A 20,488-nucleotide genomic window follows, 5' to 3' on the forward strand; every position below is an offset into this window, starting at 1 on the left:
AACAGTGATGCAGGTTAAAAACATAAAAATACTCGTTCCTCAAATATAAGATAAGCTCTAATAAGAATCACTTTTTGTTAGTTTAACCAATAACAATTGTGAATACGATTCCCAGGAATTTCACATAAAACAAATGTTTAATCTATTGTCCACAACAATTAAAAAATATATCTTCTTATATTATGTACTATTTTTTAAATTTAATTTGCAGTTAATGAGTCATAATGATAAATCACCAGTTTGTCCAATGACTTTATTTATTTTTTAAAACAGTTATATTTTAATAAGCAAATAAAAAATAATTTGCAACAAAGCATGTCTCCAAGGGCATAGTCAAACTGAACCAGATACTTCAATGACTTTAAAATAGTTGTTAAAACCTATGGGTATAATTTTAATCATGGCTGCACTACTTTATCTGTATCTCAGAGACAGTACTGAAAGGCTTAATTAATTCTTGATTGTAAAATGCTTAAGGATTCTTTGAAAAAAATTGCCATGCAAGTCCAAATGATCATTGTGTACTGTGGCAACTCACACAAGTCTTAACATTTTACTTAGTAAAAGCACTAATCATTTCCCTGGTGAATTTTTTTGTGGGACTTTTTAAAATTTATTATTATTATTATTTTTCAAATATTAGGTTCAAATTCAAATAAAGTGAGCTCTCTTGGGCAAATCAGGGCAGCTGGACATAAAAGCCTATATGCATGCTGTCTTTCCACTCAACCATATAATGCAACATTTTGCTATCTCCATTAAAAGACTTACTTTGTACCATATCATGCATTTCATAATATTTCCATCTAAATGCAGATTTTTCTGTTCCATGTGTAGCATATAGTCAGGTTTTCCATAAAAATACCAGCGGGAGAGAACATTGAAATTCATTTTGCATATTAAAGAAATCTCTCTGAGATTCCTTTTATTTGTTTTATCAACTCAAGCAATAAGCAAGAAAATTAGAGTTTCAGAAATGATGGAGAAAACATTTATGATTTTATCAGAGTTGCTTTTTATTTTTCACTGCTTAGACAATTTCCAGACTCTTATTAGCAAGTAATTTTACAATGTTCCACTGATACATAAAATAAGTCCATCTGTATCATTTAACCCAAGTAAGTAATATACATTGCCCAACGAGAACTTCCCTTTGAGTAACGCACATGCTGAATTATTTTCTTCACAATATTCACAATACATTTAATATCTGTCCCATAGGAATTTGTTTCTCTTGAAAGCGTTATTGCAAATGTCATAATATTTTTTGGTATAGATCTCTGGTGTTCGGAGGTAAAAAAAAAAAAATAAAAAAGATTAGACAGCAGACAGCAGAGCTGTCAGTTCATACACCGTTCCAATTCTAAAAGAAAAGGAGAAGACAATCAAAACTGTCATTGTCAAGCTATATAAATACAGCTGGAATTGATTTATACTGTAATAAGTTGTTTATTGGGGATTTTTATATCACACATTAATCAAAAAAAAATGAGAAAATGCAGTAGAAAAAAAAAACAGAATGATTATTAGTTCATACTATATGTGTTTGTGTTTACACATAGTGATGTTAAAATTACAAAAAAATACAGAACCTATTTCACTTTTACCAATTGATTTTCTCCATTATCTGGTATTTTGAAAAAAACAAGAACAACAAATGTGGCTTAGTCAAATACATATATATATATTTTTTATGGATTGTACAGAAAATGTAGTATGATAATGAATAAAATTAGTCTGCTCTTATGTCCATGCTTGAATTATTTATTATTTTTGAAGTCCTCCCAAACCACTCAAAATTTTACCATATTGGCAATACATCATTATTTTACAACAACCACATTCAAATATATGTGATGGTTCCAGGCTAATGTTTGCAGAAAGCCCGCAATTTTGTCTTCCATTAATTCAGTGCAGTCTACAAAGCATCAGAAGCAGTTGCAGTCACTGCTGTATGATACAGGGCCTTGAACCAGCAAGACCTTCAACCTGATTTTAGCTCAGAATGGGACCAGAATGGGAAGTGATTTTCTGTCTTGAACCACCAAAGCTGGGAGCTTGCAGACTGGGAATCCAGATCTTTGTCAAGCAAGGCCTCCCTGCAGCCTGAAATTCAGCTATGAAATTCCCAGACATGAGAAGTGTAGGGAAGTTTTTTTCTGCTTTTAGGGTGTTTCTTGACACATCAAAGGTTGGCAGTTATTAATAAAATCACATAAATAAAACTAAATAAAAAGAACACTTCCTTTTCAAAGATCTCACAGACTTTTGCCAAACCTAAGTGAATTAATCTCACTATTCACTAACTGGACAGCATTTTTCTCTGTGTAAACATACTGATTTGTGTGGTGTTTTGTCTCTTGGAGAATACTACTTACATGCCTTAATTTCCATATTAGTTTGCTAAAATAATAATAATAATAATAATAATAATAATAATAATAATAAAATCTTACTTAAATCTTCCATGAAAGTAAAGCAATATGCAATTAGATGTAATAGAGGGAAAGAACAATTTCTGGATCAGAGCACAGTTAGGTTGCAAAGCTATCATCTTAAATATCAAAATAAATATTAAGTTCATTCGAATTTACAAATACTTAAAGGTTGCTTTAAAATTAATCAAAATAATGAGTATACTTAGGATTAAAATTATTCTGTCTTTATTCAAGCACAAAAGAGAAGCAACAAAGTTCTGTCAATTTCACAGAAGAACTGTGTTGTTGAAGTGTTCCTGTGGAAAAATGAATGTTTGAAATTTAGATGCACCATCAGTGAGAATAGTAAGCAATGATTTCAGAGATGTGGTCAAAAGAATCTAAGTTCAATAAACTGAGCTGGTCAGGGCTGGAGCAGTGGCTATGCAAGGAGAGGCTGATAGACCATGGCTGACCCAGCCTGGGAAAGGAGCCATGGAGACCAGGCTATTCATGGTGCTGAAACAGGAGTTTTGTACCAGACACAAGGAGAAGGCTTTTCCCCATGGGGACAGCAGAGGAGGCCAAACCAGCTCCATTCTTAGGGGATTTTCAGTCCCAGCAAGAACAACCCTGATCTGCCCATCAGCCTTCTGCACTGAGCCTGCTGCAGCAGGACTGGGCCAGGAACATCCTGAGTACCTATCTCACTTGATTATAAGAAATCTTCTGTCTGAAATACTATGGAGCCATTTCCATGTTATGAACTCAAGGTTTTCCTAAGGAGTTCAGACTGCAGTGTGATTTCCCTAATTTGTTTGTCTATGAAAATAATATATATATGAACATATATATATTTCCATATATAAATATGGAAAATATATATATATGAAAAGAGGACATAAAAAAATAAAATAAAATGCTCACAGTGCAATGTATGCTGCAGCCCTAACATTCTTTTGAGACCAGGATTTCTTCCCCCATACAAAGTAGTCATTTGAGGGGGATATGAATTGATCATCTGAGTATTTGGGGGATAGAGATGGGGGTGACTCACAAGGAGTATCGCCTGAGGGAGCTTGAGATATATGGCATAATATAACCTGTGGAGGAATAGCTCCACTTTATTTCTTCCTATAATGTGTGCTTTATTTTTTTCTTTTTATTATTATTTTTTAATAGCCCTATATAGGCAATATAAATACATAAGAAAACCTAGGATCTTCTATTCATTTTCTACTTTCTAGATGTTTTATATTAAAAATAATCTATTTTATTCACACTGGCTTTTGTGTGTGTGTGTGTGTGTGGGGGTGTTCTCTCTCTTATTGTTTCCTGTTTGGAAAAGAACAAAGACAATACGTACTTGCTTTTACACATTATGAAACATACTATGGTTCATCATTGTCTGTCATGACCAATTGTTGATTTCATTTTACTTGGAATTTTTTGCACAGTTTCATGTCAGAGAAAGGCCAGTTGTTTTTTTCCCATAGAAAGGGCTACAGATCATTGTTCTTTTAGGTTTTGGCTTTCTTCCGTAGATTTAAAAGACCTATTTTAAAGAAAGGTGGATCATTATAATCATATAATAATATAATTGCCATATCAATACATATTCTATTTTTTTCTTTAAATTAAACTTTAAACTGTTCTTTAAACTGACAGCTACCAATGCATTTATCTAGTCTCACTTCACCACAGGCTTTTTCATAGATAGTTTTGCATGAGAGCTTTATACAAAACTGTCACATGCATGGACATATATACTTTACTATCGTATTCTATATTCATATATCCCTTGTTTTCATATTATTTACTTGCTTTCATCTAATGTATTTTAATAAAGATATTGTCACATCTGTTATGCATTCCCATTTAATTTGGGGCATTTCATTTAGATAATTATGCTGGTGATTTGGAATTAAATACAAGAGACACTTTTCAACTTTTACAGTGAAGACAATATCTTGTACTTCTTTCATGCCTTTTCAGCCATTTTATTAATATTATGATAGTCCTACTTATGCATAAGTTTGTCAAACAGCAAATCATTTTTAATGACTCATCACTTTTGCATACCTTACCTTTTCCAGACAAACTCAGGCTGATATTTTGGTTTTCACACAAACATACAAGACCACTTAACAATTTTCAATGTTGATTTTCTTTGAAAAATAAAATAAAATACTATGCCTACAAATAATTATTATAGCAATTTCATCACCATAGTTTGGGACATTCGTTATGGTTTCAGCTGAATTGGAAAAGATTAATTTGTGTTTTTGTTTTGCTTCTGATGAGCAAACTGGGAATAAAGAAAATAGAAAGGGAGAAAGTCAGTTCAAAGAAGAATTTAAATTATTTTTAGTGGCCTTTGAATAGAATCTGCAGCTTTGAAAATTTCTACTCTGTTTGATTTTTGCCTTGTTCTGAAGTCAAAGGTCTCATTGATATGTCCTGTGTCAGTTAGAAAGCACTTGAGGACTTGAACACTGTTCCTATGTACTGGGTTACACACAGAGCTACAGAACAAGAGTTCTGACCCACCTTCTCACTCAGTCTCTGCAGGTGATGAACTTAATTCCCAACACAGTAAGATAATTTCTGTACAGATGCAAAGATAGTACAGTAGGGCTCAATACAGGGCTCAACAGTGAGTTAACTACGCAAAGACATACTTTTCTCTTCTTTGATCTCAACACCAAAAGCAATAAGGCAATTAGAGTCCTCAGTTCAGAGGTGAGGATGTAAGAGTTGAAGTGAGCATAGTAAAATGAGTAACTGAGTATAATGCCTAAGGAGGCAGCCAGATCTTCAGGTGATTGTAACCAAGTGATTGTAACAGGTTAGCTAAGGAAAAGTGAGTAGCTAAAATCACCAAATGGTTACTGGGGAGATAGCTGAGAGAGAGAAACCCAGACTAGTTGGGCAAGGATGCTTTTGGTGGGGAGATTTTTTGTCTGGGAAAACAATATGAAAATTAAGAAGACTGGAAACTGAAACTAATTCTGTATTGGAAACCTGGAGGGACTTTAATGAGTCAGAAGAGTCAAGCCAAGAAAACACTGGAGGTGAAGGGATCCCCAACAACGTAGAAAACAAGCTAGATAATTTGTGAAGGGAGCCACGCTTGTGAGAACATGAAGAATCTGAAGGCAGTGTCATTATTCTATTAGTACTATTAAACACTTGTAAAACACATAAGTTAAAATGGTTTTACAAGCAAATGTGAACATACTGTTTTCCAGCCCTAATATAAAATACAAACCTATTATTGCAATCTCATAATTCATAAGTTAATGTCAGAAGCTCTTAACACTCTAACCCAGGTAATGGCTTATGGAAATGTTAGCAAATTTGTAGGTTTTGTTCATTCTGCTTCATTAAAAAAAATTAAATCTGGATCTATTTCTCTCCTCTTCTCCCCCTTCTCATCTTTCCTGATCTTTAATATATGTCAATATGTGAGAATTTTCATTATTAAAAATATGAAAATATTCATATATGAAAATATTCATATGTGTAAACTCCCCTAAGGTATTTTAATTATTAATTTGTTTGGATTCCCTCAGCACAATCTCTGCCTTGTTTAGGTTCACTCTTCATTCAGGCACAACTAGCATTCATTCATTGTTCTTGGCCAAAATTTGACTCCATCTTACTGCCTCTGGTGTAGATAAGCATTATGACAGCTGGGTAGTTTTCATATTAAGTTCACAGAAATTACACCACTTCTAGGATCTTCCTGTAGATGCTGAATATGTTCAGAGGCAGAAGTGATATTTATGAAATTAGTTGATAAACATGACATTTCCTGTCATGTTATTTGATTTATATAAATTCAAAGAAGTACTAGGCCATTTGGATACATTCATCATATAGCCTTACCATTTCCCTCAGTAATCTTTTATGATTCAGTAATCATAATCTTCAGTAATCTTCAGTAATCATTTCCTTCAGTAATCTTCACACAGATCACCATCTGTGTGAAATGTTAAAAAGAGGTCAATAAATATGAGAAGTGATGCCAGCCCTTCATTCAGCACCATCAGAAAATAATACGTCAGTGTCATTAGTATTTTCAGTTCTTTGTTCTGGTCTGCATCCATGTTGTATTGAGGCTTGGGCACTTGCTATAGCCTGGTTGTTTCGTGCCCCCAGTAGTCTGTCATTGCTATTAGAACATCACAGAAAAATCACTAATATTGTGCTCTGTGATCTGGAGCTGCTCTCATTGAGACTAAAGGATCAATAGGAGTGACTATGGCTATTTTATGATTTCTTTCTTTTCATTAGTTTCACATTGAAATGCATGGCAGAACACTGTCCTGTGCCTGTGAACAGAGAGGAGGGACTCCATGGAGAACCAGAAATAGGAACCTGGGAAAGAAAATGACCAGTCACAACACTCCACTTTGTAACAGTTTGAGGATGAGGTGAAATGATAATCTGTCCACTGGGCAGCTGGCCAACATGCAGAAAATACTGCCTTTATTTGTGCACTGTGACATCTATAGATACAGTTAAAAAAGATACAGTTCAGCGTTAAAAAAAAAAAAAAAAAAAGCAGCTCCCTGAAAGGAAACTTTCAGATCTAACACTTTGCTTCAGGCTATCATCAAAATGGTGCACTGTAAAATAGTTCAGCTTAAATTTTGGATGCAACAATTAGTGGCATTTGGACTGACTCCATTGCTAAAGAAACTTCCTGCAATTACTTCAAAAATGTTATAGTTCAGTTTGATTTTTTTTTTTCCTGGAATTTTACTCAGGGAACTAATTGCACTGGCAGTCTAAAGAAGTAAAGCTTCCTTCTTGAATTTCCTTCTTTCCTTCTTGAAAAAGACAAAAAAGAAGAAACCAGAGATAAACAAAACAGCTGAGAACAGATAATCAGTAGAGCATGTAAAAGTAAAATATAAGTACAACGTAAATATTTGCAAAATGTAGCTGTTGATTATAATTGTTGTGACCCATAGACCACACCATGTTTCCTGACACTCTATTTTTGTTTGGGTTGTTTGTTAACTATTGGTCAGCTTAAGGCCATGATGCCCTCATGTTAAAGAATACTTGAGGTAAAATACTTGAAGTAAAATATCTGTTAGTTAGACTATTCCAATATGTAGTAAGTGTGTCTCTCCTGGAATTTAGTAACACCTTATTTGATGATTTTTCTCTGAATCACTGAAACTTAGTAAGACAATGTTTCACATACATAAGCATAAATTTTAGACACAGGGCAATTAGATGGAAATGCACACACACATCTGGACATACAAGTTCCCGTTAAAGTGCTAAGGGACAGCTGGGTGTCGTGAAATGTGATTCACAGCTGTGGACATGTGGAGACAGACAGCAGTGTTCATGGAATTCACCCAGAAACTCTACACAGACATGTAGGGGTCTAATGCAATACACCTTTACAAAAATTGGTAATATGTTTAGTCTCTTGAAAACTGCTGGATGATATATATTTAATCCAAAGAACACTTGAAGTCATCTCATTCACTTCCATGAAGTTTTAACTTAAGATTACTCAACTCTGAGAGCAGTCATGTAGAATCATAAAATTATAGAATATCCCAAGTTGGAAGGAACCCATAAGGATCATCGAGTCCAACTCCTGGCCCCACACAGGTCTATCCAAAAACTCAGACCGTGTGACTAAGTGCATAGTACAAACACTTCTTAAACTCCAACAGGCTTGGTGCCGCGACTACATCCCTGGGGAGCCTGTTCCAGTGTGTGAACACCCTCTCAGTGAAGAACGTCTTCCTGACATTCAGCCTGAACCTCCACTGTCACAGCTTGACACCATTCCCGCGGGTCCTATTGCTGGTCACTAAAGAGAATAGGTCGGTGCCTGCCCCTCCACTCCCCCTCGTGTAGACCATGATGAGGTCTCCCCTCATCCTTCTCTTTTCCAGGCTGAGCAGGACAAGTGACCTCAGCCACTCCTTGTACATCTTTTCCTCTAGGCCCTTCACCATCCTCGGAGCCCTCCTCTGGGCTCTGACTGTCCAACAGTTTCATGTGCTTTTAATCTTTTCTCAGAGCCTGACTTCTTAGATGTAGGGCAGAAATTACGCATAGCTCTCTACTAGTAACTTGGAAAGTTAAGTAATATTCAAATAATTTTAAAACCTAATCTGTGTTTTAATATGCTAAAATTTATTTTTATCCCCTTCCCTTTAACCCTGTACGCATACACACACACCACCCCCGTTATTTCATTGGCTTTTTCTTCAAAAGGAAGGAAAGTTGTGTTCTATTAAAGTGCTGATCCAAATCGATACAAGATGTAGGCCAAGTTATATCACAGATAAAAATGTTTTTGTTGTTGTTTGTTTGTTTGTTTTTGACATAAAGTGGAAACAGCAAGACAAAGAAAGGAATCTTTCTAAAGATAAACTACATCACATGCATTTGGAACTATTGATGGACAGAAGAAAAGACTGACCCCCAGGATTAAGGGATTTAAGGTCCCTGTTCAGCAACTTAATACCACCAAATAATGACTACTGAAGTCATTGCTGGACTCTTATCCACTCTCATCCACTCTGTGTGTTACAGGTGATATTACATTACTCAGTTAAAATTCTGTTATCATAAAAATACCAAGCACAAGGTTTATTTAGCAATGAAAGAGGCTCTATCACGTTTTACCTTACAGCTGGCATAACTAGAAGTACATGGAAGCTCAGCTGACAGTCATCAATTTTTGATGTAGTTATGCTCAATATCATAGCCACAACTTAATTTGAAAATGTAAAAGAAGTTGATACAATAATCATATTTTACTTCAAGCACATACTTTTGTCATTCAACTACATAAACAACAAACTACATAAACTTTGCAAATGGCAGCAAAGTAGCTTTTAAAAATATTTTTAACTGAGGAATTTCTCCAATATTCAGTTTTTAGCCCAGATTTTTCTGGGCTACAACAGAGGTTTCTATTGTATTTTTAATTTACAGTATTTCATTTTCAGGCTAAAAAAAAAAAAAAAAGAAGAAGTAAAAATAAGGGTTCTGCACACTGATGTTAAAGTTGAAGCTTAAAAATGCATTATTTTATTATTTTTTTTTCATTTTACCTGGAAGTCTTATAAAAATGCCTAATGTAGAGCAGGAAAATTTCCATCACAAATGTATAGACTGCAGATATTTAAATAACAATACTACCATTTAGACATTGTCTGAGTGAAAAGAATTTTCAAGCTTTTGAGGTTCATCTTTAACTAGTTAAAATACAGCTTCCGGTGATTTACATGCTGCATTGCCAGATGAAATGATAATGTTCTTTCATGTACTTCGGAGAGGAAAATGAAAGTCTTGGAATGAGATTCCTGCTCTTCCTAGGGTCCTTTTATGATAGGTTAATGGCCAGTAAAATGGACTGAAAAAGAAATCACAAAATCCTGAAGATGTAGAAACTGAATTTTTTAAAGCTGTACAAGCTTTACAAGCCTATACAGAGCCTTCACAGGCTCTGTTTCAGCATTCCTGGAGATCAGAAGATATGTCAGGAGAAGGTCACAGACTATTTCTCATATCAGGCTGCCAGCCAATAGCCAGTACAATGTGCTAGATGGCAACAGCCAAAAGCATTTACTGGAATGCTTGAAGATTATTTGTTGTGCTTCTAGACTTCTGTTTCTTGTGATTGGAAATGGACAACAAACAACAAAGGTATATGCTGCTAGCAATGAGAAAAAACAAACAAACAACAACAACAACAAAAAACACCTTCTCCAGAATTGTCAAGCTTCAGAACAAACTTTTTTTTTTAATCTAATCAGTAGCATTTTATTTTATTTTATTTTATTTTATTTTATTTTATTTTATTTTATTTTATTTTATTTTATTTTATTTTATTTTATTTTATTTTATTCTATTCTATTCTATTCTATTCTATTCTATTCTATTCCATTCTATTCCATTCTATTCTATTTTTCATTCATTCAGCACCAAGGAAACCAGTCAAAAGGAGCAGAAATAGCCCAGATTTAGATGAACTTGTAACAAACAAAGAACCGAGATGACTTGTCTCCTGGATGAGATATGAACACAGCAGGATCTTGCTGAGTCCCAGTCTGCTGCGAGTTCATTCTTTGCTTGGCAAGCCTGAATATTATTATATGCCCAAGTCAAGGCACAAGTGGCATAAAACCCCGACAGAAAACATAGCCAAAAGGCTCAGCTACTCCCTTCTTCCACTCTTCCAACATGAAATTGGCTTTTACATTGTAACGAGGACACCAGGGACATGGTGCATGGGATCTGTAGGGTACAGGAGAAAGAAGTTAGTGAAGGAAAAGATGGGCCAAGGCAACACAGTCCTTAAACTTCACCAGAAGTTCTGTGCCTGAATTTTCTTCACTGAAAATCTAAGAAATGTTTGTTCATTGTGTAGCATGGACTGTAACAGTAATCTAACCACTCTCATCTCTTGTCAGCACCTCTTAGATAAGATTCTCTGGGTATAATACACTCAGAAATGTCATGTCTTCCACCTGAAGCTATACTATATGTAGTATATACAATGCATTCAAATGTCTTTAACACTTACATACTTCAGGTTTTGTTTTTGCCACTTATTCTTAGGATGTTCGGCAATGAAGATCAGTTGAATCAAAATGAAGTCAAGTGTAGTCAAGACATGTATCATTGAAAGTGAAGTCAAGACATGCATCATTGAAAACTTCCTCAATTTTCCCATATTTTTATTGCGCTTAAATCTGAGGACAAAGGATACTCCTAGTTGGAACAGTTATGCCTATCCCTTCTTGCTTAAAAGTAAAAGGGAAGGCAGAACTTTCCTTAACATGAGAGGATCAATAAATTCTGGATTATGAAGTTCTAGTGTCTCCATACCAGATCAATGGTTGACCATTGCTTTCATTTCCTTAACAATAAATCGGTAGTCAGCTTGACAATTTGAGCCTGCTTCAGTACATAGTGGTGGGTTTTACCTCATAAGTTATCTTAAGTGATTAACTATATATTTAAAAAAAAAAAAAAAAAGGAATATATAGCAATGTACAAACAAGAAAATAATTTAAAAAAAAAAAAATAGAAATACCATTCTTTTTCATGCAGCAAATGTAATATAATGAATTTAGAGAAAATTAAATATATATATATGTACTTTCTGGTTTAAATTATAATGTATAAGTACCTGAACCAGAGCACACTGGAACCAGGCTAAAAGGAGTTAAACAAACCTCTGTACTTTATGTGTAGTTTCTTTATCATACTTTGTCGATTTCATCTGGTTAGAGTATTATACCTTAAAACTTAATATGTAGTGTACACTTACTCTTCAAGAAAAAATGTTGCCAAAGGAGACAAAGGAGACATAAGCACTGTTGCAATTTGGTATATCTACTTGGATGTAGCTAGGTTAATGTTAAAAGAAAGAAAAAGCTATTGCTTTTGTGAATACGGGAATAGTACTGGGATTGTCTTTCTTTTCAAATAACAAACAGCATTTTGCTAATGTGAATTGCATGCTGCAATGTTTAAAATGAAAGTACCTATTAAGCGAAATGAAATTGCCTTCCTGAATGGGTAGATGGTGAAGTTGCTTTTGTACAGAACTGAAAGGTGTATTAGAAATCTCCCAGATTAAAAAGGCATGAGACCTGATTTTTTTTTTTCTTTTTTAGAACAGCAGATATTCTCTTCTACTGTAAACTAATTGCTAGGGCTTAGAATTTGTTCCCAAATATAAGTATATAAATGTGCTTCTGGAACTTCTACCAAAATGCCTGAGTTAGATTTTGTATTATGTTCTCAGGTAACTTAAAATAATATGTCCTCTACAAGACAATGTATGGTGCATGTTAATGAGTTTGCAGTCCAAGTTGACACTCAAGGGCTCATCCCTATGTTTGATACGAACAACAGAATTATTTTATAACTGTTTATCTGCTTAAATGATGCATGTTTCAACTGTAAGTTTAGCAAATGTATGTTTCTGGTTGATACTCTCTGTCTTAACTATAGACAGATATCTCCATGTATGTTGGTTTCTCAGACTTATTCAAGACTTCCACATTAGACTTAGGAATACCCCCCAACAGATTTCCATATAATTAATTACCCCAAAAATATGCTGCTTTTCATCTATTTGAGATTAAAATGTATATTTTGATATTCTACATCGCATCCTGTAATCATCATTTGTTCTTAATGGTAGCATGCTTCTGAGTGACTGTCCTACACCCACTTACTCTTTTTGGGGTTTACCTGCAGCTTGTGAGCTTCTACAGGCAAAAGCAATTTCTATTAATTTGTTATAAGGTCCCATATGATGGACTCCATATAATGGATTAAATGAAAAGTGCAGTTTCCACAGTAGATCTCCTTTGTGCTAATTGTCAGTCCTAAATGTCTAGTGAATGCTGAAGATAGAACAATTAAATTCATTGTTTATACATACATCTTGCTGCCTGGAGCTCAAAACATACAAACATTTGTAGAGCTTGGATGTAATGGAAACTGCCTGTCATTGATTTGTGTTACATATCACAATGCATGAAATTTTATTGGCTGGTGGAAATATGCTATGTTATACATGCATTTTTTCTATAGAATTATCATTGTAAAGTCATATATATTGATTTATAAAATCATGGATAAACATTATCTGTTCCTAGAGACTTTATATATCACCTCTGAAATACCTTTCCTGTTTGTCATACACCATTTTAATATTCAGATTTTTTCAGAATTATTTGCAGGTGTTTATTTTATAACAGATAAAGTTGTTTTCACATCTTAAAGTGCTTAGAATTTGTTTGTTTTGTTTTGTTATTTTTTTTTTGTTTTCCTTTGGAATTATTTGGGTTCATTATGCATTTTGATTACTTTCCCTTTTTAAACTTTTATTAAATTAAAAAAACTAACAAAAAAAACTGAGATAATATTTCTGTCTTTTTTTTCTTTTTTCTTTCTTTCTTTCTTTTTTTTTTTTAGAACTGACTCCCTGTGCTAAAAAACTGAATATTGAACACACTTCACCAATCATGTGTAAAAATGATAAAAAAAAACAACCAAACAAACAAACAAAAACCTTAAAAATACTAAGTAATCAGTACTGGTCATCTATATTTTTGTACATGTGTTTAATGTATTTGAATACATATATTGACTGACATACACATATTTAAGTGAATGTATGTAAGTATATAAGTGAAGTTGTGTACTCTAAATACACACACGCTATATAAATAGGAAACAAATTTCTTAATTTTTCAGATAAGAAAAGTAACATATATTTGAGGTACAAAGAATATGAAAAATATATCCTGTGGTCACAGGTCTTTATTTACATTTACCACAAATGTGTTCTTACCTTTCCCTGCATAAATACACATGAACTCATTTGAAATGACATACAAAAGCAAAGAGTTTAATCTTGCCTATTCCTTCACAAGTATTCTGAAGATTAGTTTGGGTTTAGCAAACTTATTGTTCCTCTATGTTTTTAGACACATTAATTTCTTCTGTATTGACAGCTGAAGAAAAACTACTATCTGGGTCTTTGTTTGATGCATCCATACTTACTTTAACCTGTTAAGGGCCAGTGAAGATATGACTACAACATTTCCAGGAATACCTGTTGTAGATTCAAAGTGATATAAAGGGATACAAAGATACAAGGGATAACAGCAGCAACACATTCCAAGGACAATGATTCACATTCCAAGGACAAAGTGTTATTCATTTGGGATGTTGTCCTGCATCAAAAATACTGAGCAAAGACTGATGGCTATTGTTGGTATTATGCAGCTGCATTAATAGATTTTCATGTTTCTTAAGTCAATGCACCTGCGCTGCTTCCTGTCACAAGCAGGATTGTCATGGGTCCTTACTCTACATGGTTTAGAGTTGGTGCAAATGAAGCTAGTGTAGAATATATATTATTTCCAAAACTAATATGCAAGTGTAGGCAAGTTATTTTTACCTGGTTTTACTTTCTTGGACTTCAAAATGGACCACAGATGTTAAATTGGACAAAAATACTTTGTCTCTTATTTCTAGATGAAGTGTTACCCTTAAGAACATACTTGGCTTGAAAAGCAAAATATCTTGCTTTAATCTTGATGAGAACCAGAAAATAAATAAATAAATAAATAAAAATAAAAATAAAAATAAAAAAATAAAATTAAAATTAAAATTAAAATTAAAATTAAAAAAAAAAAAAAAGCCGGTGAGATATTACTTTCTGCATCAAAAGCAGAAAATCAGCCAAAGTAGTTTCCAGTCCTTAATCTCTGGTTTCATTTTCCCATTCTTGATCTTATGCCACAATATTTCAACTTCTTTGTTGTGAAAGTACAAAAGTACGTGAACCAAACCACAGAACACACAAGACTTGGCTGAAATCTCTTAAGGGTATGTTCATTGGCTGGTTTTCATTTTACCCTCATTTACCAGAAAAAGGTAAATAGCCTGAAACAATCTCTGAATTTCAGTTTTGAAACAAGCTTTTTTTTTTTTTTTTTTTTTTTTCCCACTCTTTTACTGCAGCTAGTAGTGCATTAAATAAGGCTATGTTCATTTGTAAAATCACAATCTGTACAGTTACTCTCCAGAAGCAGCTTTAAATTATCTGATCATATTTGTTTTTTGAAAAACAGAAGGATTTACAAGTAAAGTACATTCTGTTGCTATTTCTCTGTCCCATCATTAAAATGAGGTTGTAAATCAAACAGTGCATGGATTTCCCTTTTGGCACATTTATCCCCTACAGGTCATTTCTTTGTGTGGGCAGAAAGTGTTGCACTTCAAAGCTCTTATCAACCTTCTGTTGGTAGAATTACAAGTTTAGCTCTCAACAGAACCATACTGATTAAACATTTTTCTTTTATAGCCTTTTTGTCACCAGAAAGATATAAATCAGTTGACAATGAGCAAAGTTTAAATTTTTAAGTTGAAAAAAAGTAAGAGTTCTTTGGGTTTAGTTTTTAAAAATACCCAGTACTCTGTATCAACATGATATTATTTGTATATAGGCCTTGGTTGTTTTACTCCAAATATTTCTCAGAAAGAGACATCAATAATGAGCTTACACCTGCAAATACACTTTTCAAATTAAGAGACGTAAGCATGTGGCAGTTCTCTGTATGGAAACAAATCACTGAACTATATGGTTCCTTCAGAGAAAGGCTTATTCCTTGAAGCATAACATTTGATCTCCCTCATTTTTACATGGAAAACTACAAATGTTATTATTGGCTATAAAATTATTCAGCCCTTCTTAATAGGTAATCTATAGCATCTGACTTTCCCATTTCCCTGCAGCCATGAATATCAGAGGCTAATGACACACAGTGTAAAGGAAGACATATTTTATTTTATATATTTTCCATGTCCATTTTCTCTGGTGATTCTTCGGTCTTTAGAAAAGTGCTGGGGAAAAACAAACAAACAAACAAAAAAACTTTGAAGGGCAGGATTCAGTTGCTAACCAGTTCTACGCATTTTTTCTTAACATATCACACCTGACTCCAAGGTACCACTCTAGAAAGGTCTATTTCTTGCAGAGTGATTGAGTCACCTATGTCCAGCATGGATGCTTTGAGTACTTCAGGGGATCTCACATGGCTCTAGAAAACACGTGTTTGGGCAACTGAATTCCATTTTCTGTTGCCTGAAGACTTTAGCATTTGGAAACTAAAAGAGAGAAACTAAATACTCTATTTGTGTTTAGCCACCATATATTTAATGACACTAGAAGTCATATTCAAAAAAAGAAAATATGGAACATTTTTTGAATATACTCAGACTACATTCAGGAAGTTTCCTGTTCACCAAGAATGAAATTTGCACCAAATTAAATAAAACCTATATACTTTATATGTCTTTTCATGGTGTTCTCTCTCTTTTTTCCATTTCCCCCACCCTAAGGTTAACAAAGAGCAGTTATAAGATGTAATAAGTTCATCTGCTCACACATGAAGAATCACTGTCAGGCAGGGGCATGTAGCTGAAGCACCCTCTTCTTTTTCATGTTCCTAATTTCAGCATTGCTTTACACTATGAATACTATTTCTGGAAAAGAACGGACATAGACAAACAGGCTGTGAATGTTTGTGTTTGTCACAGTAGCACTAGATATGTATTCTGGAACCAATAAGCAGTATGTCACCTAAAGTGTGTTAACACCATCAGTATTTCAACATGTATATTACTTTGAACTTCAATAGAAAATATATGCTTATATCAGCTTATTTTAGTTGCAAAATTCCTGTATTTTAGATGTTTTCTTTCTATTGTGCAACTTGTCCCTTTTTATGTGATAAGGTTTTTCCTTTTACCTTTTCTTCCTGCCTGACTTAACCTGTCTTGAAAGTAGTAACTTCAGTGTAAGGTAGTTCCTCCAAGAAGCACCCACCCTACTTCAGATGTTTATTTTATACTAAAATAAATAATTAAATTAATCCACATCTTCATACCAATCCTTCTTTATTGACTGTAAGGCAGCTAAAAAGATGAGCAGATTTAAGGCATAATTTATGATGTGGAAATTAAATATGTTGTCAATCTCAGTGAAGTGTGATTTACTACTTCATGTGCAGTACATATCTACCCCTAATCTTTCTTTCTCATAGTGACTAGAAATGCAAGTACCTGGAATATATTTATTATATTTATTATTATTATTATTATCATTATCATTATATCCATGTTAATAGACTGAGGCTTTAGCTAAACATCAAATATAACAAAAGAAAATCAAAAGTGAATAATTGACCTGTTTCAGGAACACAAAGCTAGCCTTTGAGAAAATATTTTGGTTACATCTAAAAAAGGATGGGATATTCACCCTTATTTGACATAGTGTTAAACTGAGTACATAAAATTAAGTATTTATTTCTACTCACAGAAACAAACAAAAATTGATTTCCACAAATTCAGTAAGTCCTCAAATACTATAAAAGCTGATGACTTTTCATTGTTCTATGAATTTAATCAAAGGGTTTCTCACAGGCGCAGAAAAATGAAGCTCTGTGATACTTTAATGGAATCTAGCACACAGGTCTATGTGAAATGAAAAACAGATGATATACTCAGCTCACTAATGTGTTTTTGCAGGAGAATGCATTGTAGTATAACTACATTCCAGCAAAAATGGCATTTAAGGCTATTAAGTTAGCTTTTGCACAGGCACATGGCCCATTGACTAGATTACAAGTTTAGGTAGTTTGAAACAGTACCAGTGGGAGCAGCAAAGAGTAGCTTTAAAAGGTATGTTGTTCAGCAGGTGGTCCTTTAGTCTTTCCATCATGTTTTAGAATTAATTTCCATTCCTTTGTATAAACTCATGGATGCTGTTTGTGAATAGATCATTAAGCTGATGAAAGCCTTAAACTGCATTAGCAGTTCATACTCAGATACCTTAATTTAAGTCATTCTATGGATCAGAAAGAACATAGCACGTGACATGGTCTTGAGTAAAAGCTACATTCAATAATGTATGTGTGTAACACAACACTCAGGAAACCTCAGAAACCTTCAAGACATTCCTTACCAGTGCCTTTGACTGCACTCATATTACAAATTGCTACTGACATTTTTTTTCCTTTAGAGTCTAACCTGTTTCCACATTTATGGGATGTATCTTTGATAGATGGATATAACCCATTCATTAGATTATGAACCCTAGAACTCCCAGGAGTAACTTCAAATCCACATAATGCTATTAATATTCTGTATTTTGCATCTGAATCCATGATTTATTTGAAAAATATGTAGAACTGTATGTAAGTAGGCAGCTTGCTATTGAACAATTATAACAGCTAGGGAGATTCAAGTGTATAGTTTATTTCACCATACATATAGCATAATTTACATTCTAAATAAACGGGTTACTTAGTCTCTCATTGGAGACCATAAAGTATGAGTAACAATTATTATAAATACAGTATGTCTTTTGCATAAAACGCACTGATCAATAATGAAACTGTTCACCAAAAGTCTGCAGAAATGCAGCTTTACCTGGAAATACCATTCTAGCCAGATCCTTCATTTTTGCACTCATTTAGACTCTGATCACAAAATACATACTACATACAAGCATAGATCTAGTTATCAGTTCTGAGCCTACAAAGCATCTTATTAAAATTTTAATTCTGTTAGAGCTGCTTTCCCCAAACTGATTTCAGAAAACTAAAACATTTAGATTAACATTTTGTTTGTTTGAAATATATAACTAAAGCATTTTGTATTACCAGCTTTGTGTCCAAGGTACTTTTGTTTAGTTCTGTTTTACATTTGGTCTCACATCCCCCAGCAGACCAGTGCATGGCCAACCCAAAGGACATCTAAGTGGGAACAAGAGGGCGGTCATTGTCAACTTCACTTCAAGTGGTATTGAAAATTTCGGCACCACAGTGGAAGTCATATGAAGCAACACTCAGATAGGAATGAATCTTTCTCTAAGAGAAGGGAAGACCTAATTTTCTGGTTAGAGGTAAATTCTCTAACTTTGTTTGCCTCCTGGCTTCCTTTCCAGTTCAGAGAACTTTCTGAATTGACGTTGTTACCCTTGAAAATATCATCTGACTCAGAGCTAAGCAAAGCTTATAAAATGTGTTAATTTGGTGCACTTTGGAAAGTTTGTGCACCTGGCCTAACCCTGGCAAAGTCTGATAAATTAGACTATACTCACTGGAATAGTCTTCAGCCATTTAGATTTTAAGGATACATAAAAACACATGGATTACTCATGGTAACCTTCTGCAATTATTTTTTTTCTGATTTTGATTAAATATCCCATATACACATTGGCAAAATATCATTACTACTCCTCATGCTTTCCATTTATAGGGAAAAGACATGTTCATTGGTAATTGCAAAATAGATCAGGTCTGTATTTGGCTAAGTGGATCATGTCTGTTTGGCAGGTGTCCTGAGCACCAATGTGTGAAATTTTTCTTTAAAAGATAGAGTAAAGAATAACTTTTAGCAAAAGTACTTGTTACCTGCTTTAATTACTTTTTAAAAATTTATTAAACAAAAATAATAAATATTGGTGCTCAATAATGACATTTATTCATGGTATAAAAATAGTAATAGAGAAGAGGAAAACAAGGAAATTTTTATTTTTATTTCTTTTGTTTATTCATTGGTTAAGAATTGGGTGTCTCTTTGGCACCACTGATAACAAATTTTATAGGAGTCAAATACAATTAATGAGTGGCATGGTGAAGGTGTCTAATTTTACCAATGTGAGAAATGTGATTAAATGAGAAATATTCTGCACTTGACTTATCTGTAACATATTAACATTTAAATAATGAAGACAGTTTTCATCACTTTCCACATTCTTAAAAAAGCTGACTTTTTTTTTTTTTTTACTGCTGTCGATCAAACTTGGCTAACATCTTTTGACAGCACTTGGAAAACAATAAAATTTAATTTACATATAATTTGAAACTCACCTGTGAAATATGAAGCATTTTGGATCACATTCTCTCTCTCTCTTTTTTTTTTTTTTTTTTTAATGCGTGTGTGTGTGTGTCTTCTCAAACTAATTGGGTAGAAATAAGAATTAAAAAAAATAAAATAAAAATAGAAGACTACAAACTTAATGTGTACATGTGCACAGAATATGTTTTATGGTTTTATGCAGTCATGGCAATGTGTGTAAAATCTGATTCCTGAAAAGACATAAGATGAGAAATTATGTGACAGAAAGGTTTTAGTTTTAGTTGCCTCTTAGTTATGCCATGGTCCTTCAAAAAGATGTGGTGGTTTGTAGGAAAGAAAGTTATTGTTTGCCTTCTGCTGTCTGATGAATTATTGATCAAGGAGGGAACTGGGATGGAATCTTAGACCGGTGTTACCCGCAAGCTGGAGTTTTCTGAAAAATCAAAGGGTGTAGCAGGAAGAAAACAGGGAGATAAAATTGTAAAGGCACAATAGAGTAAAAGACTTCTGAAAAGTGCAAGCCAGGCCTAAGCGATGACAAAAAGAGTTCGATTTTCCCTATGGACACAGAAAGGATTATGTGGTCTTTATTGCACCCTGGAATTACTGGAAAGAGAACA

This window comes from Netta rufina (assembly GCF_964035555.1).
Source record: "Netta rufina genome assembly, chromosome: 3".
In the NCBI taxonomy this organism is placed as follows: Eukaryota; Metazoa; Chordata; class Aves; order Anseriformes; family Anatidae; genus Netta; species Netta rufina.